At 46.3% G+C, this 24,872-nt stretch overlaps 1 pseudogene; it reads left to right on the forward strand.

Moving 5' to 3' along the window:
• Positions 1–9,029: 9,029 nt before the first annotated feature.
• Positions 9,030–24,345, forward strand: LOC148146065 (beta-1,3-galactosyl-O-glycosyl-glycoprotein beta-1,6-N-acetylglucosaminyltransferase 3-like; annotated as a pseudogene).
• Positions 24,346–24,872: the final 527 nt, after the last annotated feature.

Below are 24,872 nucleotides of genomic sequence, written 5' to 3' on the forward strand. Positions count from 1 at the left end.
TCCATGATTAAGAAAGCGAATGCAATGTTGTCAATTATCTCAAGAGGGTTGGAATATAAAAGCACTGTTGTGCTACTGAGACTTTATAAAGCTCTGGTTAGGCCCCATTTGGAGTACTGTGTCCAGTTTTGGCCCCCACACCTCAGGAAGGACATACTGGCACTGGAGCGTGTCCAGCGGAGATTCACACGGATGATCCCTGGAATGGTAGGTCTAACATATGAGGAACGGCTGAGGATCCTGGGATTGTATTCATTGGAGTTTAGAAGATTAAGGGGAGATTTAATAGAAACTTACAAGATAATACATGGCTTGGAGAGGGTGGACGCGAGGAATTTGTTTCCGTTAGGCGAGGAGACTAGGACCCATGGACACAGCCTTAGAATTAGAGGGGGTAAATTCAGAACAGAAATGCAGAGACATTTCTTCAGCCAGAGAGTGGTGGGCCTGTGGAATTCATTGCCACAGAGTGCAGTGGAGGCTGGGACGCTAAATGTCTTCAAGGCAGAAATTGATAAATTCTTGATGTTACAAGGAATTAAGGGCTATGGGGAGAATGCGGGTAAGTGGAGTTGAAATGCCCATCAGCCATGATTGAATGGCGGAGTGGACTCGATGGGCCGAATGGCCTTATTTCCGCTCCTATGTCTTATGGTCTTATGGTCTTAATTGCAAAACCCTCATACTAATTCCCAAAATTTACACAGGCTTTAACTGCTTAAACTGTAGCCATTTGAGTAGGATCTGGCCCTTGTACAAAACTTGAACATGAACATCAGTCCTGAGCCACCAGAACAGAACTAGTGGGAGGTTCTGTCATTCAGAGGAGACCTTAAATTGTCATGAAAACTGAAAATTGAACTCAAAATGTTAACTCTGTCTGTCTGTCTGTCTCTCTTTCCACAGACGCTGCAAACTTGCTGCATTCCCTCAGCACTTACTCTTTTTCCTTGTTTTAAATTGTCTCCCACCTGCACTCTCAAATGTCTTTATTGTTTAATGTATCAGCCATGGATTACTTGCGAACAGTGTCCCCTAAGACACAGATATGAATGGCTTTATCTTCAGATCTGCTAAAGGCAAAAACTGTGGATGTTGGAAATCAAAACAAACATCGAAAATGCTGGAGAAACTCAGCAGGTCTGACAGCATCCGTGGAAAGAGAAACAGAGTTCTGAGGAACAGTCACACTAGACTCAGTGTTAACTCTGTTTCTCTTGCCACAGATGTTACCAGAGCCTCTGAATTTCTCAGGCATGTTTTGAATTTGGTTCGTTCAGATCTCCAGTTCCATCTGCAGTTCTTTGTTTTCCTTTCTATTTGCAATATATTATAAAATATTTCAAAACACAAAGTAAAGTCCCATTTCCTATTCAAAAACTGCAGTCATTCCAAAAACAAAAAAGACTCAGCAGGTCTGGCAGCATCTGTGGAGAGAAATCAGGAGTTAATGTTTTGGGTCCAGTGATCCTTGCTCAGAACAAAATCTGTCAATGATTTTTGTTACAAACTAGCACAATATAACAAATAACCATTAATATTCCAGGAGGCACATTCCACCTTTAAGTCATGGTTCCAGAAAGACATAGCTAGATAATTATTAAGTGCTTTCAAATAATTAGGACAAAACATATTTGTCATTAGTTCAAAATCCCATACGTTTTACACACACATATATTTTACATCGGGTCTTTTGTAGCATCTCCCGGTTGAGGTGACCTGCAAATACATCCAAGCTGTCACTGATGCCTCTTTCTCCAGCTTACACTTGTGTACATCATTCACCCATAACAAGGAGAGCCAAGCAACCTGGGCAGTGGGATTCTCTGCTATCACTTCCTTCCCCCAGCTGTAGAGTGCCATAGCCTGTACCCATGTTGCTTTCAGACTGCCCTATCACCAACCTACAGAGCGGGAGAGTGGAAAGGTTTTGTCACTCCAACAATGTTTAACTTATATGGAACCATCAATGCCAGAGTTTGAAGGATTGTTTCAGACCGTCTTGGAGCTGCCATGATGTTGATGTAGAAGACAAGTCCCGAGATCCTGCCTCCTTCCAAAGACCTTGGGCCACAGAAGAAGAGCTGCAGGGAATTAAATGAAAAATTCTCTAAATTTGGTTCATAACATGTTTTTCTTTTCTTGTTATTCTTTCCTGGGATGTGGCTTTTTTGGTAAGGCTGCCATTTGTTTTCCATCCATTATTACCTTTGAACTGAGTGTCTTACTTGACTATTTCAGATGTCAGTTAAGAGCCAACGTAATTGCCATGGATCTGGAGTTTCATTAATAAACCTGTAATCTGAGAATCAACAATGGTTATATGGTCATCATAGACTAGTTTTTAAATCCAGATTTTATTGAATTCATATTTCACCATCAGCTGTGGTAGTATTCGACACCATGATTTCCAGAACAGTAGGTTAGTGCTCAGGATGACCACATGACAATAATGCTATAAGAAACAGGAACAGGAGTAGGCCCTTAAGCTCTTGATCCTGCTCCACCATTCAATAGGATCGTGACTGATCCAACATTCCTCACTTTCACCTTCCTGTGCTTTCCCTGGAAGCCTTGATTCCCTGACTGATCAAGAATCTATCCATCTCAGCCTTAAATATACACAAGGACTCTGCCCCCACAGGGAGCACTGTGACAAGGACTTCCAAAGACTCAAAGAGAAGAAATTCTTCCTCATTTCAGTCTTAAACTGGCACCCCTTGATTCTGAGACCATGCTTTCTGGTCCTAGACTCCACCATGACGAGAAACCTCCTCCCAGCATTTTCCCTGTAAAACCCCTTAAGAATCTCATATTTTTCAGTTAGATCATTCTTCTAAGTTCCAGTGAGTAGACTCCCAACCTGTTTAGCATTTGTTAATAAGACAATCCCTGTACTCTGGTGATTAGCCTAGTAGACCTTCTCTCAACTGCCTCCAATGAAATTTCCCCAAACAAAGGGACCAAAACTGCCACATTACTCGAGACTGATAGAAGTTTATAAAAGAATGATGGGTATGGATAGAGTTAATGCTAGTTGTCTTTTCCCAAGGGTGGGCATTTCAAGACTAGGGGGCACATTTTGAAAGTGAGAGGAAAGAGATTTTAAAAAGATGAGGAACTTTCTTTATGCATAGGTTGGTTTGCATGTGGAATGAACTTCCTGAGAAAAGGGAGGATGTGGGTACAATTATAAGGTTTAAAAGACATTTGGATATGTACATGAGTGGGAAAGGGTTGGAGGGCTATGGGCCAGGAGCAGGCAGGTGGAACTAGTTTAGTTTGGGATAATGTTCGGCAAGGCTTTGTTGGACCGAGAGTCTGTTTCCGTGTTGTATGACTCTATGTGGTCTCACCAGTACCTTTGTCAGTTGCAGTAAGTCTTCCCTACTCTTACACTCCAATCTCCTTGAAATAAGGGTCTATGAATGTTATCAAGGTGCTAGTGCGTCCCTGAGGCAACGGGAAAATGAAGATACAACACTGCCCATGCTTCCACCAGGGCCATAGTTGAACAATCATAACTCAACCACTTCAAGATGAGTTGGAAGCTCCAGTGGGGCATTGCAGTATAGATCAGAAATGGTGCACTATGCCTTTCTCAAGTGCAGTTGACAAACAGGGTGTGGACTGTCGGCAGAGGAAATAGGGGATCAGCAGTAATCTTCTGAGAGTGAAGATGAAGATAAAGACAAGGACATTGAACAGGGTGAACATACATGAGAGCAGACATACCTACATTGTAGGGTAATGCACTGTCAAAGACAAGAAAACAGAAAGAACTGAATTGCAACACACGTCTTGGATGAATAAACTGGGTTTAGACTTCCTCATGTATAATTGTTTTTGGTTATATGGTAGCAACCGTGGTTCAGGCAAAATATATGTGGACCAAGTTATTTTTGTAATCATCCAACATTCCTGTTGTTGAGTAAATGTTTTCTTAATCATATTAATGTATGCTTGGTGAAGGTAAAGGTAAAGTCCACATAGTCTGAGTCGACCATGGGTTGTTCTCATTACAGGGAGATATGTCCGCTCAGTTTGTACTGTCTAGTATCTACACATCATAGACCCTTCAAACTGTTGAGGAGATAGCAGCAGTCAGTGAGAAAGGGACATTAACATAGCTTGCTGCTAAAGTTCGGTGGTTTTATAGCCTGCAGTCAAAATATGTAATTCAGTGTAATGTCATCTCTCACAATAGTAGGTTAAGAGCATTCCTGAGGCATTTTATAAGAATGATCCCAGGAATGAAAGATTTGTCACATGAGGAGTGGCTGAGGATCTGGGTCTGGACTCAATGGAGTTCAGAAGAGTGAGGGAGATCTGATTGAAACTTACAGAATACTGAGACCCCGTGATAGGCTGGATATGGAAAGGTGTTTCCACGAGTAGGAGAGACTAGAACCAGAGGACATAGCCTCAGAATGAAAAGGTGATGCTTTAAAGCTGAGAGAAGCTATAGACCGGTAAGCCTGACATTGGTGGCGGGCAAGGTGTTAGAGGGAATCCTGATGGACAGGATTTACATTTATTTGGAAAGGCAAGGACTGATTAGGAATAGTCAACATGGCTTTGTGTGTGGGAAATCATGTCTCACTAACTTAACTGAGTTTGTTCAGAGAAGTAACAAAGAGGATTGATGAGGGCAGAGCGGTAGACGCAATCTATGTGGACTTCAGTAAGGCGTTCGACAAGGATCCCCATGGTAGACTGGTTAGCAAGGTTAGATCTCATGGAGTACAAGCAGAACTAGCCATTTGGATACTGAACTGACTTTGAGGTAAAAGACAGGGCGGTGGCGGAGAGTTGGTTTTCAGACTCGAGGCCTGTGACAGTGGTGTGCCACAAGGATCGGTCCTGGGTCCACTGCTTTTCATCATTTATATAATGATTTGGATATGAACATAGGGGATACAGTTAGTAAGTTTGCAGATGACACCAAAACTAGAGGTGTAGTGGATGGCAAAGAAGGTTACCTCAGAGTACAACAGGATCTTGATGAGATGGGCCAATGGGCTGAGGAGTGGTGCGTGTATGGAATGAGCTGCCAGAGGAAGTAGTGGAGGCTGGTACAATTACAGCATTTAAAAGGCATCTGGATTGGTATATGACGAGGAAAGGTGCAGAGGGATATGGGCCAAGTGCGGGCAATTGAGTCAAGATTAGGTTAGGAGAACTGGTAGGCATGGACAAGTTGGATTGATGGGACTGTTTCTGCATTGTACATCTCTATAACCCCCTCCACCCAGTACACTCCTCCCTATCTCTGTAACCTCATTCAGCCCTGACACCTTCTCTATCTCTAGAACCTCCTCCACCCCCTACACCCCACCCTATCTCTGAAACCTCCTCCAGTCCCAATAACCCTCTCTTAGCTGTAACATCAATGCTCATTATCACTCCATGATGTCAGCCCTCCTGCGATTCCAGCCTCTTGACCATTCCCTAATTCCATCACTCCACTGGCCTTCAGCTGCTTGGGCCCTCCATGTTATCATCGCAGAAGACTTTGAGCAATTTGCATTTCCTTTCTCTGATGAAGCCTGTCCATTTTTTCCTGGAAACAATGTTATACCTGTTGTGGATTTACTAGAGTAATTCAGGAAGGGTCCCTCAACAGCACCTTGTAAACCCAACATCAATATCACCTTGAAGACAAGGTCAGCAATATGACGCAACACTACTCCTTCTGCAGTTACTCTCCACTTCACCCTTAATCCCAACTTTGAAATTAACCATCCTTCCTTCAGTTTTTCTGGGACAGAATCCTGGAACTCTCTCCCATGTGACTTTGCATTTGTGGTCAGGGTTCTTAAAACACAAGGACAGTGGAGTTAAAGAGGAGAGTTCCTTATCATTTATGCCGTAGAGATTAGGGGGATGGGTAACAAGGCTGTCCCAGTCAGTGATGCCCACTTCATGTGAATCCACAAACAAGTATGTCATTGTGATGTTGCCATGGGAATGCACATTACATTCCTGTTCTGAGGGATACACAGGAACAGTAGGAAATGAGACTTGGTCGAATCAGTCAAAGAGCCAAGATGTTTCACATCAGTGTCCCAGTTAGATGTGGACAGTTACAAGGGGAGTCAGGGTGAAACAATGCCTGCTGGAGAGTGATGACCTTCATTGTTCAGCTCTCTGAATATTGGAGTTGGGATGGTGTGCTGAGGTTGGACAGGAAGTTGGTAAGACCAGTTCTGGAAGACTGTGTCCTGTTCTGCTCACGCTGCTGTAGGAAGGATATTATTAAACTGGAGACGGTTCAGAAAAGATTCACCATGATGTTGCCAGGAGTGCAGGGTTTGAGATATAAAAATAGACTGGAGAGGCTGGGGACATTTTACAAAGAACATTACAGCACAGGAACAGGCCCTTCAACCTTCCAAGTCTACACTGACACATTTTGCCTTCCATATTAAAACTGTCTTCACTTACAGGATCCGTATTCCCCTGTTCCCTTCCTATTCATGCCTGCTGCTGGATGCTTCTTGAAAGCTACAATTGTGTCTGCTTCCATTGTCTGTTCTGGCAGTGTGTTTCATGAACTCACCACCCTTTCCATGATAAACATGCCTCACATATCTCTTTTAAACACCCCCCTGACCCCTCCACCTTGAACCTGTGTCCCCGAGTAACTGACTCTTCCACCCTGAGAAAAGGCCTCATACTTTCCACAGTATCCATGCCATTCACAATCTTATAAACTTCTATAAGGTCCCCCCTCAACCTCCTGCATTCTAGTGGAAACAAACCCAATCTATCCAATCTTTCTTCACAGGTAAAATCCCCCATTCCAGGCAACGTCCTGGTAAACATTTTCTGTCCCCTCTCTGAAGGATCCACATCCTTCTGGTTGGGTGGTGATCAGAACTGTACGTGATTTTCACTACAGCATAGAAAATTGAGGGGTGACCTTGTTGAGGTTTATAAAATCATGACAGTGATTGATAAGGTGAATGAGAAGGGTCTTTTCCCTAGTGTGGGGGAGTTCAGACTCAGGGCCATGTTTGTAAGGTCAGAGGAAAAAGAATTAAAGATTGAGGAGCAACTCTTTTTTCCCCAGAGTGGTTTGTGATGGAATAAACTTCCAGATGAAGTAATGTATGTGGGCACAGTTACAATGTTTAAAAGATGCCAGCTCTTGATGCTAGTCGTTTGTTTTTCTCCATTCTGTGCTACTGAATGCCCAAATTTCTGTGACATGCATTTCCGGAGGACTAACATGGCAAGGGAATACATGTTAAATAGGAGGACCCTGGAAAGCACAGAAGATTAGACGGATCCTGGTTTGTGTGTCCAGCCATCCGTGAAGGCGGCTGGATAGACAGGTAAGGGAATTAAGAAGGGTCAAAGCCACTGAATACATGAGCAGGGAGGTCTCATGTTGGAGCTTTACAGGATTTTGGTGAGACCACAGCTGGAATACTGTGTGCAGTTCTGGTCACCGCATTATAGGAAGGATGTGATTGTACTGGAGGGGGGGGCAAAGGAGATCCACCAGGATGTTGCATTAGATTGAGCATTGCCTAAACCTGCAGGAGTGTTCTGCTGTGTGTGTGTGTGTGTGTGTGTGTGGCTATGGTAACCCACACTGCCTGCACATCCCTGGACATTATTGGCAATTCAGCATGGCCAATCCACCTAACTTGAACATCTTTGAAATCAGAGCACCCGAAGGTTACCCAAGCAGACAACATGCAAAACTCCACACAGCCACCCAAGGCTGGAATCAAACTCTGGTCCCCTGGCACTATGCTCCAGCAATGCTAACCTCTGAGCCACTCTCGGCCAGGGGAATTTTTTTTTTGATTCATATCAACTTGCTGTGCTCAGGTTCACTGCTTTATTATGAACGGTCTATTCACCATAATTCCAATTTCGCATCAGAGAGAGAGAGAGAGATGACGAGTGGTGAAGTTTGATTTAATTTGACTGACTATTGTCACTTTTTTTCAAATAAATTCATGGGATGGGGGCACCGTTAGCCAGGCCAGTGTTTATTGGCCATCCCAAATAGCCCAGACGGCAGTTAAGAGTCACAGTACAAACAGGTAACCACCTTCCCGTCTCCTGGTCCTCTCTTCATCCAAGGGTTACCCCTCCCACATCGTTGAAAGAGCATCTCACCTCAGGCTGGGGCGTGGGTTATTGGGCTTGGCTGGCTCTGTGTTCTCTCTGGTAATGGGTTCTCCGATCCAGACTGCACACCATCGCGATCCTCTCGTTTACTTCACCCGGCAACACCGGTCCAGGAACGGCCGGAGAGAAGCAGAGACCGGTGAAGGAAACGCCTGTAGCCAGGCAGGCAGACAGGAGCGAGAGGAGCCCGGACTCCGAGAGATAAACAACGGAACATTGGCTGGGTTTCATCCAGAGGAGGGCGGAAGGTGTTACTGAGAGAGAGAGTTACCAAGAGAGGGAGGAGAGGAGTTACTGAGGGACAGAGAAAGAGAGAGAGGAGTTAATGTGTGTGTGAGAGAGAGGGAGTGGAGTTACCGAGAGAGAGAGTTACCGAGAAAGGGAAGAGAGGAGTTACTGAGGGACAGAGAAAGAGAGAGAGGAGTTAATGTGTGTGTGTGTATGTGTGTGAGAGAGAGAGAGAAGTTACAGAGAGAGAGGAACGAGAGAGAGAAGTTACAGATTGAGAGAGGAGTTACTGAGGGAGAGGGATGAGTTAGTGGAGGAGAGGGATTACAAAGGGATAGGGGTTATTAGAGGGAGAGGGGTTACAAAGGGGTCACAGAGAGAGGGAGAGGTGTTAAAGTGGGAAAGGAATTCCAGAGGGAGAGCAGTTCCGGGGGGAGAGGGAGTGAAAGTCGAGTCATTCGTTGAATCTTGGGGAAAAGGAAGACAAGAGTCTAACAAGGAGAGGGGACTGACTGCTGCGACCTCTCCAGCAAATTGCAGTCACTCCTTCCCCACGGCCTGGTGGAGGCAGTGCTGCCCAGCACAGAGAGCATCCATTCTGCATTTGCCTATCGCCTATAGGCTGGGGACACTGCCCTCTGGAAAGTGCTATGCCCAAGCTGAGCCAGCGTTGTGCCCACTGGTCGTGCCTCAGATCAGCGCTGTGTGTGCTCAGTGTGGTCTTGTTGTGCCAATGGCTGCTGGTCCAGAGAGGAGGGGGCCGGCTGACCCTCAGGCTGGTGAAACCAGGCGCCAGTCCAATGCAGGAACATCTCCTCCTGGTCGAGGAGAACTCCACCTGCTGGCAGATCATCCAGGGGGACAGGCAGGAGGTGGAAAGGGCCCTCCTCAACTCCATTACTGTCTCCCTCAAGCACCAAGCCGTCATTGAGGGAGATTATCTGAACATGACCCGAAATTGCAGATCGTTTGTGAGGGGCCGCAAGTATATCACTGTTCCCCTGAGCCCTGAGGAGGAACACTTCCCCTTGGCTTACTCCATGGTCATCCACCAGAGCATTGAGATGTTCGAGAGGCTTCTACGGAGCATTTACGCCCCACAGAATGTCTACTGTATCCACGTGGACCGCAAATCCCCGAGTCAATTTCATGCCGCCGTTCGGGCCATCGCTTCGTGTTTCCACAATGTCTTTGTCGCAGCCAAGCTGGAGTGGGTCACCTATGCTGGCTGGAGCAGAGTTCAGGCAGATCTCAACTGCATGAAGGAGCTGCTGGAGAGCCCTGTCCCCTGGAGGTACTTCATCAATGTGTGTGGCCAAGACTTCCCCCTGAAGACAAACCGGGAGATAGTCCGCAGCCTCAGAGCTCTGAACGGCTCCAACGTGATTGAGTCGGATCCTTCACCAGGGTTCAAAAAGGTAACCGCCTTCCTGTCTGCTGGACCTCTCTTCATCTAAGTGTTTTCCATCCTCCCTCCCTCCATCATCTCTCTCTCTCTCTCTCCTCTCCAGTCCTTCACTCCTGCCTGTACAAAGAGAGACAGGGTTGTTAAAACTGTTCAATTGCATGGAGGGAGGTTCAGAATGTACAAAGGAATATAGAGGAGTTGGAGAGTTGAGCTGAAAACAGAATAGAAGAGCAATTGACGTTTCAGGTCGGAAACTTTCAGCAGAACTGGGGGAGAGGAAGTGGCTGCAGAATAAATGGGGGTGTGGGGCTGGGGAAAGGTGGGTGGGATGGCGATTGGTGGATGCAGGGAGAAGGTGGCTGTGATTGGACAGTGGGTGGGGTGGAGCAGATGGGTGGAAAGGGAAGATGGTCAGGTGAAAGGGATGGGGTAGAAAGAGAGGGCTGGACCTGGGATAAGGAGGGATATAAACTGATTACGAGAGTATACAGGAATGTCGGTAGGTTGAGAGTGTAGGAGAAAGTGAGGACTACAGATGCTGGAGATCAGAGTCAAGAGTGTGGCACTGGAAAAGCACAGCGGGTCAGGCAGCATCTGAAGAATCAATGTTTCGGACATAAGCCCTTCATCAGGAATGAGGCTTGTGGACCAGGGGGCTGAGAGATAAGTGGGATGGGTGTGGGACTGGGGGTGAAAGGTAGCTGGGAATGTGATAGATGAAGGTATGCGGAAGGGGTGTGTGTGGGGTGTGAAAGGTCGAGTGGACAGGTGGGAAGGAGGATGGACCAGTCAGGAGGGTGGTGCTGAGTTGGAGGCTGGGGACTGCGATAAGTTGGGGTGGGGAAATGATGAAACTAGTGAAATCGACATTGATCCGCCTGGCTGCAGGGTTCCAAGGTGGAATATCCAGGCATCAGCTCGTAAGGGTTTGGTGATTGAGGAGGCCCTGGACCTGCATTCCCTTGGTGGGAGGGGGAGTTAAAGTGTTCAGCCACGGGATGGTGAGGTTGGTTGATGTTCTCTGAAACAATCCGCAAATAAGAGTTCTGTCTCCCCGACGTAGAGGACACCACCTTGGGTGCAATGGATGCAGTAGATGACATTGGTGGAGGTACAAGTATATTTGTCAGGTGTGGAAGGATCCTTTGGAGCCTTGGACGGAGGTGAGGGGGGGAGGTGTGGGTGCAAGTTTTGCACTTTTCAGAGGCCAGGGAAGGTGCCAGGAGGGGAAGGTGGGTTGGTGGGGGGTGTGGATCTGACAGGGGAGTTGCAGAGGGAATGGTCTCTGAAATGCAGATGGAGTGCAGAGGGAAATATGTCCCTAATGGTGCGGTCTGTTTGTAAGTGGTAGAAGTGGTGGAGGATAATGCAATGTATCCGGATGTTGGTGGGGTGGAATGTGAGGACCAAGGGGTTCTGTCCCTGTTGCATTGGGAGGGGTGTGGTTCAAGGGTGAAGGTACAGGAAATGGAGCAGATGCACTGGAGGGCATTGTCAACCATGTGGGAGAGGTAATTGTAGTTTTTATGCTAGGACACCATCTGGGATGTTCTGTGGTGGAATTGGTCCTCCTGGGAACAGATGCAGCAGAGGCAGAGAAATTGGGAATAAGGGATAGTGTTTTGACAGGGGCAGGGTGGGAGGAGGTGTATTCCAGGTAGCTGTGGGAGTTGGTGGGTTTGTAGTAGATGTCCACGATTAGTCGGTTTGGATGCGAGCAAAAGAGGTACAGTTAGTAAGTTGACAGATGACACCAAAATTAAAGGTGTAGTGAGCAGCGAAGAGGGTTACCTCAGATTACAACAAGATCTGGACCAGATGGGCCAATGGGCTGCGAAGTGGCAGATGGAGTTTAATTCAGATAAATGCGAGGTGCTGCATTTTGGGAAAGCAAATCGTAGCAGGACTTATACACTTAACGGTAAGGTCCTCGGGAGTGTTGCTGAACAAAGAGACCTTGGAGTGCAGGTTCATACATCCTTGAAAGCGGAGTCGCAGGTAAATAGGATAGTGAAGGCAGTGTTTGGTATATGCTCCTTTATTGATCAGACTATGGAGTACAGGAGTTGGGAGGTCATGTTGCGACTGTACAGGACATTAGTTAGGCCACTGTTGTAATATTGCGTGCAATTCTGGTCTCCTTCCTATTGGAAAGATGTTGTGAAACTTGAAAGGATTCCAAAATGATTTACAAGGATGTTGCCAGAGTTGGAGGATTTGAGCTATAGGGAGGCTGAACAGGCTGAGGCTGTTTTCCCTGGAGTGTCGGAGGCTGAGGGGTGACCTGATAGTGGTTTACAAAATTATGAGGGGCATGGATAGGATAAATTGACAAAGTTTTTTCCCTGGGGTCAAGGAGTCCAGAACTAGAGGGCATAGGTTTCGGATGAGAGGGAAAAGATATAAAAGAGACCTGAGGAGCAACATTTTCATGGAGTGTATGGTACGCGTATGGAATGAGCTGCCAGAGGATGTGGTGGAGGCTGGTACAATTGCAACATTTAAGAGGCATTTGGATGGGTATATGAATAGGAAGGGTTTGGAGGGATATGGGCCGGGTGCTGGCAGTTGGAACTGGATTGGGTCGGGATATCTGGTCAGACCGAAGGATCTGTTTCCATGCTGTACATCTCTATGACTGTAAGTGGGTACTGCAGATGCTGGAGATTACAGTCCAAGATTAGAACAGTGTTGGAAGAGCATAGCAGGTCAGGCAGCATTCGAGGAGCAGGAAACCCCGACATCAGGAATAACTTCACAGAGGCCTTTATCCAGTCACCAACTCACCCTTTTGTTTACACATGGAGTCCTTGACACAGATCCAGCTTCCTCAGAGCCAGCTCAGAGTGAACAGAACATCTGATCGTCCTGTTTATTTTTTTTTTCAGAAGCAGCCTCAGGAGTAGCAGTCGAAGTCGTCCCCAGGTGTAGGTAGGCCCAGGCAGCAGCAGCAGGGGTGCAGGCGAGGTCCAGGCTTCAGTAGCAGGAGCAGGCCCAGACTGTAGCAGCAGTGGTGGTAGTAGCTGCCTGTGCAGCTGAGCACAGCTTCAAATTAACAGAAATAAGCAGAAAGAAACCCCAGAAAACAAATCACAACAAACTATGAAAAAAAATTAAAAATAAACTCCTCAGTAGGAAGACACCAACAACAGCACATAAGACACACTGAGGCTGTTTTGAAGTCAGTCTCCTCTCCTCAAGAGGATTGAAGAGTCCTTCATATGCTGATCCAGCTTCCCCAGAGCCAGCTCTCAGTGAGCAGATCTCTTGACATGCCTGTTTATTTTTCTTCCACTACCACCCGACAGCCGTCATGCTTATTTTTCCCAAGTACCCATGTCATGTGTGTAGGTGTCAGATGCAGTGAAAAACAAGTGTGTAAATCTTAATTTATGTGGGAAATAGAACCCACTCACTTCAATAATTTCAGTCCAAGACAAGATCTGCAGCAGCAGTATCATCTGATATACTCTTGCAAGAGTGGTGTCTACAAGGTAGGCACACAGTACAAAACCTTGATACAATTACATTTCTCTTTCCCTCCTCCCACTATTCTAAACCCAGTGCCCATTCCTCTTGTTTATCTCTTGCCTTATCTGGCCTTGTGCGGAACAGTACAGGTTTTGCTTGGCCATTTCACCATATCCCTCTGTGGTCTATTGTTAGCGTATATCCTCCTTCACTGCCATCTGCTTCCTTGCTTGCTAAAGCAACATTTCCTCTCATTCTTCGTCCACACTGAGCCTTATGACCTCTTGATTGTGGTTTTTGTTTTTGCAGAAGCGGGAAACAGATGCTTACAACTGTTTGTACAAGCATATCTAGCTTAACCTACACTCCCCTTCCTCTTTCATGATTCAGCTTTGTGATTTTCGCAGACAACAGTTATAATTGCTCCTCACAATTTATATTCCATCACCAGGAAGAAAGGAAACAGACAGTCCTGTTTATTTATTTTATTAAACAATTCACAGTTTATACAAACAATTTCATTTACAGCTGTATACAGAGAAACAGCAATTTTACAAGGGAGGGGAATGACAAAGCCAAGCCCCAAACCCTGACATTCAACCGGGGTTTTCAGGGAAATGAGGACAAACCTCAAATCCCAGTTTCAATCATTACAAACAGTAACAATGACATTCATACATATGAGACAGTCCACTTATGTAAGAAACAGCGCATGCAATACAGACCCTCAAAAAGCCAGCAAGTCTCCCCCCCCCCCCACCCCCACCCCAATCCCTCCCGCCTTCCATTCGCTCTAAGGCAGCCCGCCCCTACGTACCTTCTGGCTCTCGGTCCGCCCCTAATTACCACTGGGCTCTCATCACCCTAATGCACCGTCCGGCCAATGGACTATCCCGACACACCTTCCGGCACCTCTAGGACAGCCCGTCCCCTTCCCAGGGACGACAGCGTGCAGGGTAGCCCACAAGCTTTCCGGATCTCAGCCCGCCCCTATGCGCCTTCTGGCTCTTGGCTGCTCTGAGACACCTTCCGACCACCTCGAGGACAGCCCATCCAGATTACCCCTTCTCAGGACGACAGCGCTCAGAATGTCCTACCCACTTACTGGCTCTAGGGGCAACTGGCATCAGGGTGGCCTACCCTCCCTCTGGTTCTCAGGGTGACAGCTTTCAGGACGACCCATGAATGTCCCAGCTCACAGTAAGGCCTGCCAGATCCAGGAACACACAAGACAGTGCAGGTGATAAGCTTAACAAGAAACACGATAGAGTTAATTGTGAACAAACAGAGTCCTTTCTGGTACACAGAGACCAAATATAGAGTCTTCAAAAAAATAGAGTTCTCAGGAACAGAGTTCACTCCAGTTTACAACATGTGTTGTCAGAAATAGAGTCCACTGCTAAAAACAGGGTCTACAACCAAGGGCAGAGTCCACTCCCAAAGACAGCAAATGCACACCCCATAGCACACAGGTGTTCAGTCCCCAAGGAGTCCTGGCACATCCTTGGAGAGCCAGGCCCACTCACAGGAACACAGTACATTGTAAAGGTGGTTAACTCACAGGGGTTTTGGTCCACTCCTGAAGGGAAGGTCTTCTCCCAAACTCCAGGATACAGCAAGTGCTCACCTCCCAGCACACACACACAGATGTTCAATCTTCAGAGGCCCAGTCTCAGGGCTAGGCCTCCCCACAGGAACAGCTCCTCTGGTAAAATGTATGTCTTCCACAAGGGCTCAGTCCAAACACCAAAAACAGTGAGGGCACATACAAAAAAAAAGAAAACTAGTGTCCAAGGGCTAAGCCCTACCACAAAATTAACATTGTCCTTTTCTCAAAAGTGAAGAAAAGAATAACACACAGACTGTAACCAGGCAGTGAAACAACAATCGCCTAATGAGAACTGAGTTACACCTGAAACACATGATGTACATCAGGAGTTTAACAATCAGTCCTCCCTAAAGGAATGCCAGTTAACAAACTGGCTAAATAATTCAGCCAGTTCAGGAATCAGGTTTCCCCCACACAAAAAACAAGCAGAAACCAACAGTAACACACTGACTGTGACCCAGCTAGCACAGAGTCAGTCCCCTAAATTGAGAAGACCGCTGAATCTCCTGTTTATAAATTTTATTAAACAGTTACAAAATAGTTTACAAAAACAGTTAACATTTACAACTGTAGACAAGAGATAGCAATTTTACAAAGGAAAATGAGCATTGCCCTGTTTTTTTATATTTTATTAAACAAGTACAAAAAAAGAGGTTACAGCACAACAGTTAACATTTACAGCTGTATACAACAGCAATTTTACAAGGGAGAGGAGCAGCAAAGCTAGGCCTCAAGCCCTACTGTTCAACCAGTTTACAGGGAATTGAGGACAAACCACAAATCCCAGTTTCAAATATGAAAAGACAGCAACAATGACATTTATGCTTAAGACAATCCTGTTACATTAAAAAGTGCAGACAATACAGACCCAGCAAGCCCCCGTCCCTCCCACCTTCCGACCACTCTAAGGCAGCCCGCCCCTACGCGCCTTCCGGCTCTAGGTCCGCCCTGACACACCTTTCGACCACCTCTAGGACTGTCCGCCCCAGTACCCACCTGGGGTGACAGCGCTGAGGATGGCTGCACACCTTCTAGCTCTTGGTCTGCCCCTACGTACCATTGGGCTCTCACCCACCCCGATCTGGCCAGTGGCCTATCCTGGCACACCTTTCGACCACCTCTAGGACAGCCTGTCCCCTTCCCTGGGATGACAGCGTGCAGGGCAGCCCACAAGCCTTCTGGATCTCAGCCCGCCCCTACGCGCTTTCTGGCTCTCGGCTGCTCTGACACAGCTTTCGACCACCTCTGGGACAGCCCGTCCCGATTACCCCTTTTCAGGATGACAGTGCTCAGAACGGTCTACCCACCATCTAGCTCTCGGGGAGACTGTCATCAGGGTGGCCTACCCACCATCCGGCTTTCGGGACAGCCTACCAATCTTCAGGTTCACAGGATGGCCTACCCACTCGCCGGCTCTCGGGGTGACAGCTTTCAGGACGACCCATGAGCCTCCCAGCTCACAGTAAGACCTGCCGGACCCAGGGACATGCAAGACAGTGCAGGTGATAAGCCCAACAAACTATATGACAGTTAATTACCAACAAACAGAGTCCTTTCTAGTCCAGAGTCCATTAGTACAGACATTTTTCTTCAAAATGTAGAGCCCATTTCCAGGCCTGAGGGGTGGAGAGAGTGCCATACAAGGCCTTGATGAGACCACATCAGAATCAGTCTGTACATTTTTCTCTCATTTAAAATAATTACATTGACAGCAAGTTTCACCTGCCTTTTTCCTGGGATGAAGGGTTTATCTTATGAAGGAAGGTTGAACAAATTGGCTTTTACACATTTAAGTTTGGAAATCTGAGAGATCTTTTTGAAATATATAAATTTCTCTGAGGGGACATGATAAGGTGGTTGATGGGACATTGCTTTCTCTTGTAGATTTGACAAGATGTTCTGTAGAATAAGATATCGTCAGAGTCCTACAGCACCGAAACATACCCTTTCGTCCAACTCATCCATGCCAACCAGGTATCCTAATTGGAACTAGTCCCATTATCCTGTGTTTGGTCCATATCCCTCTAAACTTGTCCTATTTATGTCGTCTGTTAAATCTTGTAATTGTACCCACTACAACAATTCTTTTTGGCAACTTGCTCCGTATTTGCACCACCCTCAGGTCTCACCTTAAACCTATGCCCTCTGGGTTGGGACTCCCCCATCCTGGGGCTATTCACTTTTATTGATTTCCCCCACAATTTTATAAACCTCTATATGGTCACCCTTTACCCTCCAATACTCCAGTGAGAAAAGTCCTACTTATCTAGCCTCTCCTTATAACTAAAATCCTGCAGTCCAGGCAACATCTTTGTAAATCTATTCTGCAGTTTAACAACACCCTTCCAACAGCAGGGCGATCACAAATTTACCCAATACTCCAAAAGTGACCTCACCAATGCCTTGCAGAATTATTTTCCCCTGAGACAGCTGTTGCACTGTGTAAATCTCTTCTGTACAAAGTTGTGAAGGCTGAGTTGATGAAGTTATGAAAGGGTGAGCAAGGTGACCTTTTTTTAAAAAAAGATAAGGACCCCGGGGCAACTGATAGAAATGTGGAATTGAAATTGCAACCAGAAGAGCAGTGATCTTCTTGAATGGTGGAGCAGACTTGAAGGGACGAATGGCTGAATTTTGCTATGATATTGGTGGAGACAGGTTATGCCAAGTAAAGATTAGGGAGTTTTCTGACCACTCAGCTAAGGAAAGGGCTTTGGTGTCCCTCCTGATAACATGAACCTTGAAGTTAATCTCCCTCTGCACCAGTCACAGAATTAAAGAATTCTTGTGGAAGGATGCCATTCAGCCCATCATGTCTGTAATTATTCCACATCTCGTACCAATTTCCTGCATTTCCACACTCAACTCTGGCAACATCCTTGTAAATCTTTTCTGAACCTTTTTAAGTTTCACAACATCCTTCCTATAGCAGGGAGACCAGAATTGCATGCTGTATTCCAGAAATTGCCAAACCAATGTCCTGTTCAGCCACAGCATGACCTCCCAACTCCTACACACAATGCACTGACCAATAATGGCAAACGTAGCAAACCCCTTCTTCACTCCCCTGTCTATCTGCAACTCCATTTTCAAGAAACTATGAATCTGCACTCCAAGATCTCTTGTTTCATCATCACTCCCCAGACATTACCATGAAGTGTATTATTCCTGCCCTGATTTGCCAAACCAAAATGGAGCACCTCACATTTATTGACATTAAACTCCATCTGGCACTCCTCGGCCTATTAGCCCATCTGATCAAGATCCCGTTGTACTCTGAGGTTGACTTGAATTATTACTCTGGATGTAGGTTTGCTCGTTGAGCTGGAAGGTTCATTTTCAGATGTTTTGTCACCATACTAGGCAACATCTTCAGTGAACCTTCCAGCTCAGCGAGCAAACCTACATCTAGAACCTCAACCTGAGCTACAAACCTTCTCAAACCTTGCTGATATATTACTGTCATGTATAATCGAGTTACAGTAAAAAATGTTGTCTTATGTGCTTTACAGACAGATATTGATAGGTTAAGTTGGAAAAATGTTGGCAAATGGAGTGCAATGTGGGAAAATGTGAAGTTGTTCATTTGGAAGGGAAATCAAAAGAATAGAATATTATTTAAATGGAGAAAGCTTCAGAAAGCTGCAACACAAAGGGACTTGGGGCAACTAGTGAATGAAACATGGAAAGCTTGCACACGGGGCAGCAGGTAATTGGGAAGATGAATGGAATAGTCGATGAAAACTGAAATTTCTGGAGAGACTCAGCAGGTCGGGTAGCATTCATGGAGAGAAAACAGAGTCAATGTTTTGAGTCTGGTGACCTTTCTTCAGAACTGAAGTGGAATGTTTGCCCTTATTTGAAGGGGGGTTGGAGTATAAAAGTCAGGAAGTCTTACTGCAACTGTGCAAGGTGCTTGTGAGAGCACATCCGGAGTACTGTGAGCACTTCTGGTCACCTTATTTAAGAAAACATGTTGTTTCATTGGAGGAAGTTAAGAGAAAATGTTCAGTGGGATTGCCCCCATTATGGAGGGATTGTCTTAAAAACAAAGGGCTAAACAGGATTCTACTCACTGGAGTTTAGAAGAATGAGAGGTGACCTCATTGAAATGGACAGGATTCAGGGGCTTGATGGGTAAATGCTGAAAGGATGATTCTCCTCATGGGAGAGTCCAGGACCGGGGGGGGGGGTATTGTCTCAGAATAAAGGGGCACCAGTTTAAGACTGAGATGAGGTGGAATTTCCTCTCTCAGAAGGTTGTGAATCTTTGGAATTCCTTGCCACAGAGAGCTGTCCTTGTATATATTTAAGGCTCAGATGGATAGATTTTTGCTCAGTTGGGGAATTAAGCGTTACGGGGACAGGGCAAGAACATGGACTTGAGGAATGTTGAATCAGCCATGATCCTAGTGAAGCTGGCTTGAGGGACCAAATGGCCGACTCCTGTCCCGACTTGTTAATGGTCTTACATTTACTGATGAAACTGTTCAAAGGGGTTATCGCACAACTCTGGAGCAGAAGCGACTTGAACCTGGGTCTCCGAGGCTCACACCACATGGATCCTAGTTTACTTTATATCATGCACTTGACATTGACTGCTGGTAGTTATGGCTGCAATTCGCAGCCTTAGATCAAAATAATGAAGCGAAGCCAGTGCAGGTTTTCAAAAGATAAGTCTCCAACCTCGCATCATGCATTGATGAAGTAGCTGAGAATTTGAATGCAGAGAATGTTGTCTGAACTGGATTCAATGAAGTGTTTCACTAGGCACTAGATAAAAATGGCTGCACAACAATATTGACAACACAAGCCCTGATTCATGGATTTTGTTTTGGACGAGAGGTTGGTAGGTTGGTAGGTGGGAATGATGGGTAGCGGGGACATTTTAAACATCAAGACCCGGAGCAGGAGAAGATGATTTGCCCGACATGAGGCCCACCATACTATATGATCCTGGCTAATCCTTTATCTCAATGCCATACTAACACTTTCTCCCATGCCTTTGATGCTTTTGAAACGTAAATATTTGTTAATCGCATTCTTGGATATATTCAATGACTCAAACTCCACAGCTTTCTGTGGTACAGAATTCCATAACTTCACTATCCTATAAGTTAAGAAATGTTTCTGCATCTCAGCCCTAAATAGACGACTGCTTTTATTCAATATGTCAGTGATATCAATCTTGGAGTATGTGGCAAAATGCCCATATTCGGGGCAATGATAAACCTGGAGGATTGGCAAATGGTGAGGATGATGTGAATTGTCCAGAGTCACCACAATGACCAGACGGCATCCAGTCAGAGGGGAATACAGAAGAGTGTAAGGTGATATGTTTTGGGAGAAGGATGTGGAGAGGTAATAGAAATGTAATGGCACAATCGTAAAGAGTGCGCAGGATTAGAGGGATCTGGCAATAAACATTCATCAACATTAGAAGATGAAGGAGGCCGTAAGAGGGTAGAAAAGCAGAAGGCTTAATAAATAGAGGCATTGATGCCAATAAATGGTTGAGTTATGCTGCATGTCAAATTGGTTTAGCCCCAGTTGGATTGTTGTGGTCATTTCCGGTGACTATAAAACGATGTGAGGGCCCTCAGGACAGGGAGAAGAGGTGACTTCGCGGAATGGTGCCAGGGTTTAAATTGGATGGCTCAGTTGGAAAGGTCAACGATGCTCCCATTGGAACAAAGGAGATTGGGGTGAGGTTTATTCAATGGGTACAGGGTGAGCACTCGGTAATGAAGACAAGGAAATATACTTCACTGTTCACCGATTGTACAAATGCAATGGAATGCAGATGTAAGATTTTGGGTTAGAGGCATGGTGGGGAGATCTGAGGAATTGAAATGCAAATGAAGCCTGAACTACATTTGTATGAGATGATGGCAAGTTCCAATGTAAGTTGGATTAAAAAAAAGAGATCTGTTCCCATACATACAAGGAACAAGAGGAGGCCATTAGCCCTTTTGATCCTGTTCCACCATCTACATTCCTGCATACCATCGATAATCTATCCTCCCCTTGGTAACCAAGGATCCATATCTCCCATGCATGATGCCACAAGCACCGAGGATAAAAGATATCTTTTGACACAATGTAAATAAAGTGTCTTGTGTCTTGTGGAAGGGGTGGCACGGTGGCTCAGTGATTAGCACTGTTGCCTCACAGCGCCAAAGACCTGGGTTCAATTCCAGACTTGGGCGACTGTGTGTGGAGTTTGCACATTCTCCCCACGTCTGCGTGGGTTTCCTCCGGGTACTCTGGTTTCCTGCCACAGTCCAAAGATGTGCAGGTTAGGTGAATTTGTCGTGCTAAATTGCTCATAGTGTTAGGTGCATTAGTCAGGGGTAAATATCGGGTAAGGTAATGGGTGTGGATGGGTTGCTCTTCAGAGGATTGGTGTGGACCGGTTGGGCCAAATGGCCTGTTTCTATACTGTAGAGAATCTAATGTGTGGTGTCCTTCACTCTGAGGGAGGAGCTTTGGATTCAAGTCCTCCTCCAGGAGCTGATGGCCATAGGAAGGTGTCTTCATTGCTATTGTGAGACACTCAAGAGTATGGGCCAAGTGCTGCAAAATGGGATGAGAATAGCTCGGAGCTTGTCTTTTTGACCAGTGCAGACACGATGGGCTGAAGGGCAACTTATTATTTTGGTGCTCTAAACCTCAATAACCAGAGAGCACGGAGTCATAACATCATACAGTATGGAACAGACCATTCAGTTCAACCAGTCTGCGATGACCAGTCATCCTGATCTGACTGAGTCCCATTTGCCAGCCTTTGGCACATATCTCTCTAACCTATTCCTAGTCATGTACACATCTAGATGCCTTTTAAATATTGTCATTGTACCAGCCGCCTCCACCACCTCATTCCAAGCACACATCACCCATTGCATGAAAAAGTAACCCCTCAGGTCTTTCCCCTCTCACCTTATACCTATGCTTCTAGTTTTGGACTCCCCCACCCTCGGGAAAAGACGTTTGGCTATACAGCCAACGTGGAAGGAATCAAAATGGGGCAAGAACAGAAAAGGAGGTCAGCTAAACAATTCTGATCAGCAACAGAAAAGTGCAGCCAAGCACGTACGTAAGCTAGCTAGCTTACTGAAACTGGCTCCAGTTAAGTGAGAAGACAGGAAGACCGAAACAACACTCAACAGGTGTTGTAGAAGTTTAAGGTCAATGATCTAATGCTAAACGTCACGTACCTAGATCAGGATCAGATTGATCAGTTGTGTTGCTAAGGCTTGGAATCAAAATGTAATTCGTGAAAGGGGAACGCCGATTTGTGTGTAAAAGTGTGATTGCAACTGCCTGTTTCAGACTCTCCAGGCAAGGGTGGGCTTTGACCCGGCTGGTTGAGTCTTCTTGCATGTATGTGATAAAGGAAGTTGTGAGAAGTGTACTATCATCCGGCTGATCATTTCAACATCTATCCATGCTCCCCCAGATTTTATGAACTTCTGTAAGGGTACCCCTCAGCATCCGACACTCCAGGGAAAATAGCCGTAGCCTATTTAACCTCTTACTGTAGCTCAAACCCTCCAATCTCGGCAACATCCTGGTAAATCTTTTCTGCACCCTCTCAAGTTTAACAACATCCTTTCTTTCGAAGGGCGACCAGAATTGTATGCAGTACTTTAAAAGTGGCCTCACCAATGTCCTCTACAGACAATAGATCACACTTGTTAATGGCAAAGGCATATCAGAGATAGTCAAAGATACTCCTACTTATAGACAATAGGTGCAGGAGTAGGCCATTCGGCCCTTCGAGCCAGCACCACCATTCACTATGAACATGGTTAATCATCCGCAATCAGTATCCTGTTCCTGCCTTATCCCCATAACCCTTGATTCCACTATCTTTCAGAGCTCTATCCATCTCTGTTACAGCTGCAACATTTCATCCCAACTCCTATATTCAATGCACTGACCAATAAAGGTAAAGGTATCAAACACCTACTTCACCACCCTGTCTATCTGCAATGCAACTTTCAAAGAACTATATCCCTGCACACCATGTCCTTCTCTCTAAGGTAAAAGCTCTGTGTTCAAGTCCCATTCCAGGAGTTGATGACCACAGGAAAGTGTCTCCATTGCACTGGTGAGGCATGAAAGGTGATGTTTCCAGTGCTGGAAAATGAGACTGGAGTAGCAAGGAGCCTGTTTTGCCAGCGCAGTCACGATGGGCTGAAGGATTTATTTTTCTGGTGCTCTCAACCTTTATGACCAGAGGGCACAGTTTGAAGTGTATTTTTGGAGCCAGATCCACTGGGAGAGCTTGAGGATAAGTTTTATGTTTGCTCAGCGAATGAACATTGGGAGATGGTTTGGGAGGCAGGAATATGGGGAAATTAGCAGGTGACTGGCACTAGGCAATGGGAGTGAGAAAGGCCTGAGGGGCTGAATGGCCTTGTTCTCCACTGTAAGGTGAGTAACTGAGAGAAGGAGTGTGCATGGATCTTGCTGGAGCTGGGGGCAAGGAGAGTGCAGAGGAGTTGGGGAGGGAAAAAGCCATAGGCGAAGTTGAAAAGCTATCATTTCTACTTTCTCGTCTCTCTCACTCTCTTGCGCTTGCCTTTTAGAAAAGTTGGCAATACCACCATGATACCCTCGATGAAGTCGTCTTGACGGCGCAACTGAAAAGACCGGCCGAAAATCAGCACCTCCATCTTCGTGGGCAGCGCCTACTTCATGGCCTCCAGAGAGTTTGTCAGCCATGTGTTTGACAGTGCCGAGATCCAGGCCTTCCTCAAGTGGTCGGAGGACACCTACAGCCCGGACGAGCATGTGTGGGCTACCCTGCACAGAATACCCAATGTACCCGGCTCCATCCCATACACCCAAGGAGCCACCAGGACACTTGGCCGGGCAGTAAAGTGGTCCTTTGAGGCTGGTGACGTTGCGAGGGGTGCCCTATACCCTCCCTGCATGGGAAGGTATCACCACTTGGTTTGTGTGTATGGGGCAGGAGATCGATATTGGGTGGTCCGTCAGAGATGTTTCTTTGCAAATAAGTTTGACCCCAACATGGACAACACGGCAGTACAGTGCATGGAGGAATATCTCCGAAACAGGACACTTGGTAAAACTGGGGCTGGGTTGGAGGTTGGGACAGAGTAAACCTCGGTGATGGTGGTAGGGGTGGTGGGTGAGACATCGGAAACACAGAGACTGGGCACTGTGAAACTGGGCACTGTGAGACTGTATACTATAACACTGGCTGCTGTGGAGGCCAGGCATTGTGAAACTGCATGCTGTAACATGGCCACTGTAGCACTAGGCAGTGTGAGGCTGGGCACTATAGTGTTGGGCACTGTGGAGATTGGATACCTTAATACTATCCACTGTAACACTGGGCACTGTGAGACTTAGCACTGTAACATTAGTTACTGTGAGAGTCAAAATGTGTGGTGCTGGAAAAGCACAGCAGGTCAGGCAGCACCCAAGGAGCAGGAGAGAACCGATGTTTCAGGTATAAGCCCTTCATCAGGAATGTGGGGGAGTAAGGGGGTTGAGAGATAAATAGAGTGAGGGTGGGGCTTTTGAGGAACGTAGCTGGGAAGGTGCTCAGTAAATCCAGTTGGGGGTGTGATTGTGATTGGTCGGTGGGGAAAGTCGAACATATAGTTAGGAAGGAAGATGGACAGGTCAAGAGGGGAGAGCCGACTTGGAGGGTTGGATCTGGGATGAGGTGGGGGGAGAGGAGAGATTTGGAAACTAGTGACGTCAATGTTGATGCCATGTGGTTGAGGGTCCCAAGGCAGAAGATGAGGTGTTCTTCCTCCAGTCGTCGGATAGCTTGGATTTGGTGGTGCAGGAAGTGTCATTGTGTTGAAGTGGTTGGCCACAGGTCAATGGGGTTGTTTGTGCCCAGTCTCACAGGGACACATCCACCAATAATACTCAACACTGCACGAGTGGGCACTGCATTACTGGAACACTGCACGAGTGGGCATGTACAGCTGGACACTGCAAGACCAGTGTTGTGACCAT

This window comes from Chiloscyllium plagiosum, unplaced genomic scaffold, assembly GCF_037043375.1.
Source record: "Chiloscyllium plagiosum isolate Xiang-an unplaced genomic scaffold, Cpla_swu_hap1 HiC_scaffold_22, whole genome shotgun sequence".
NCBI classification, from domain to species: domain Eukaryota; kingdom Metazoa; phylum Chordata; class Chondrichthyes; order Orectolobiformes; family Hemiscylliidae; genus Chiloscyllium; species Chiloscyllium plagiosum.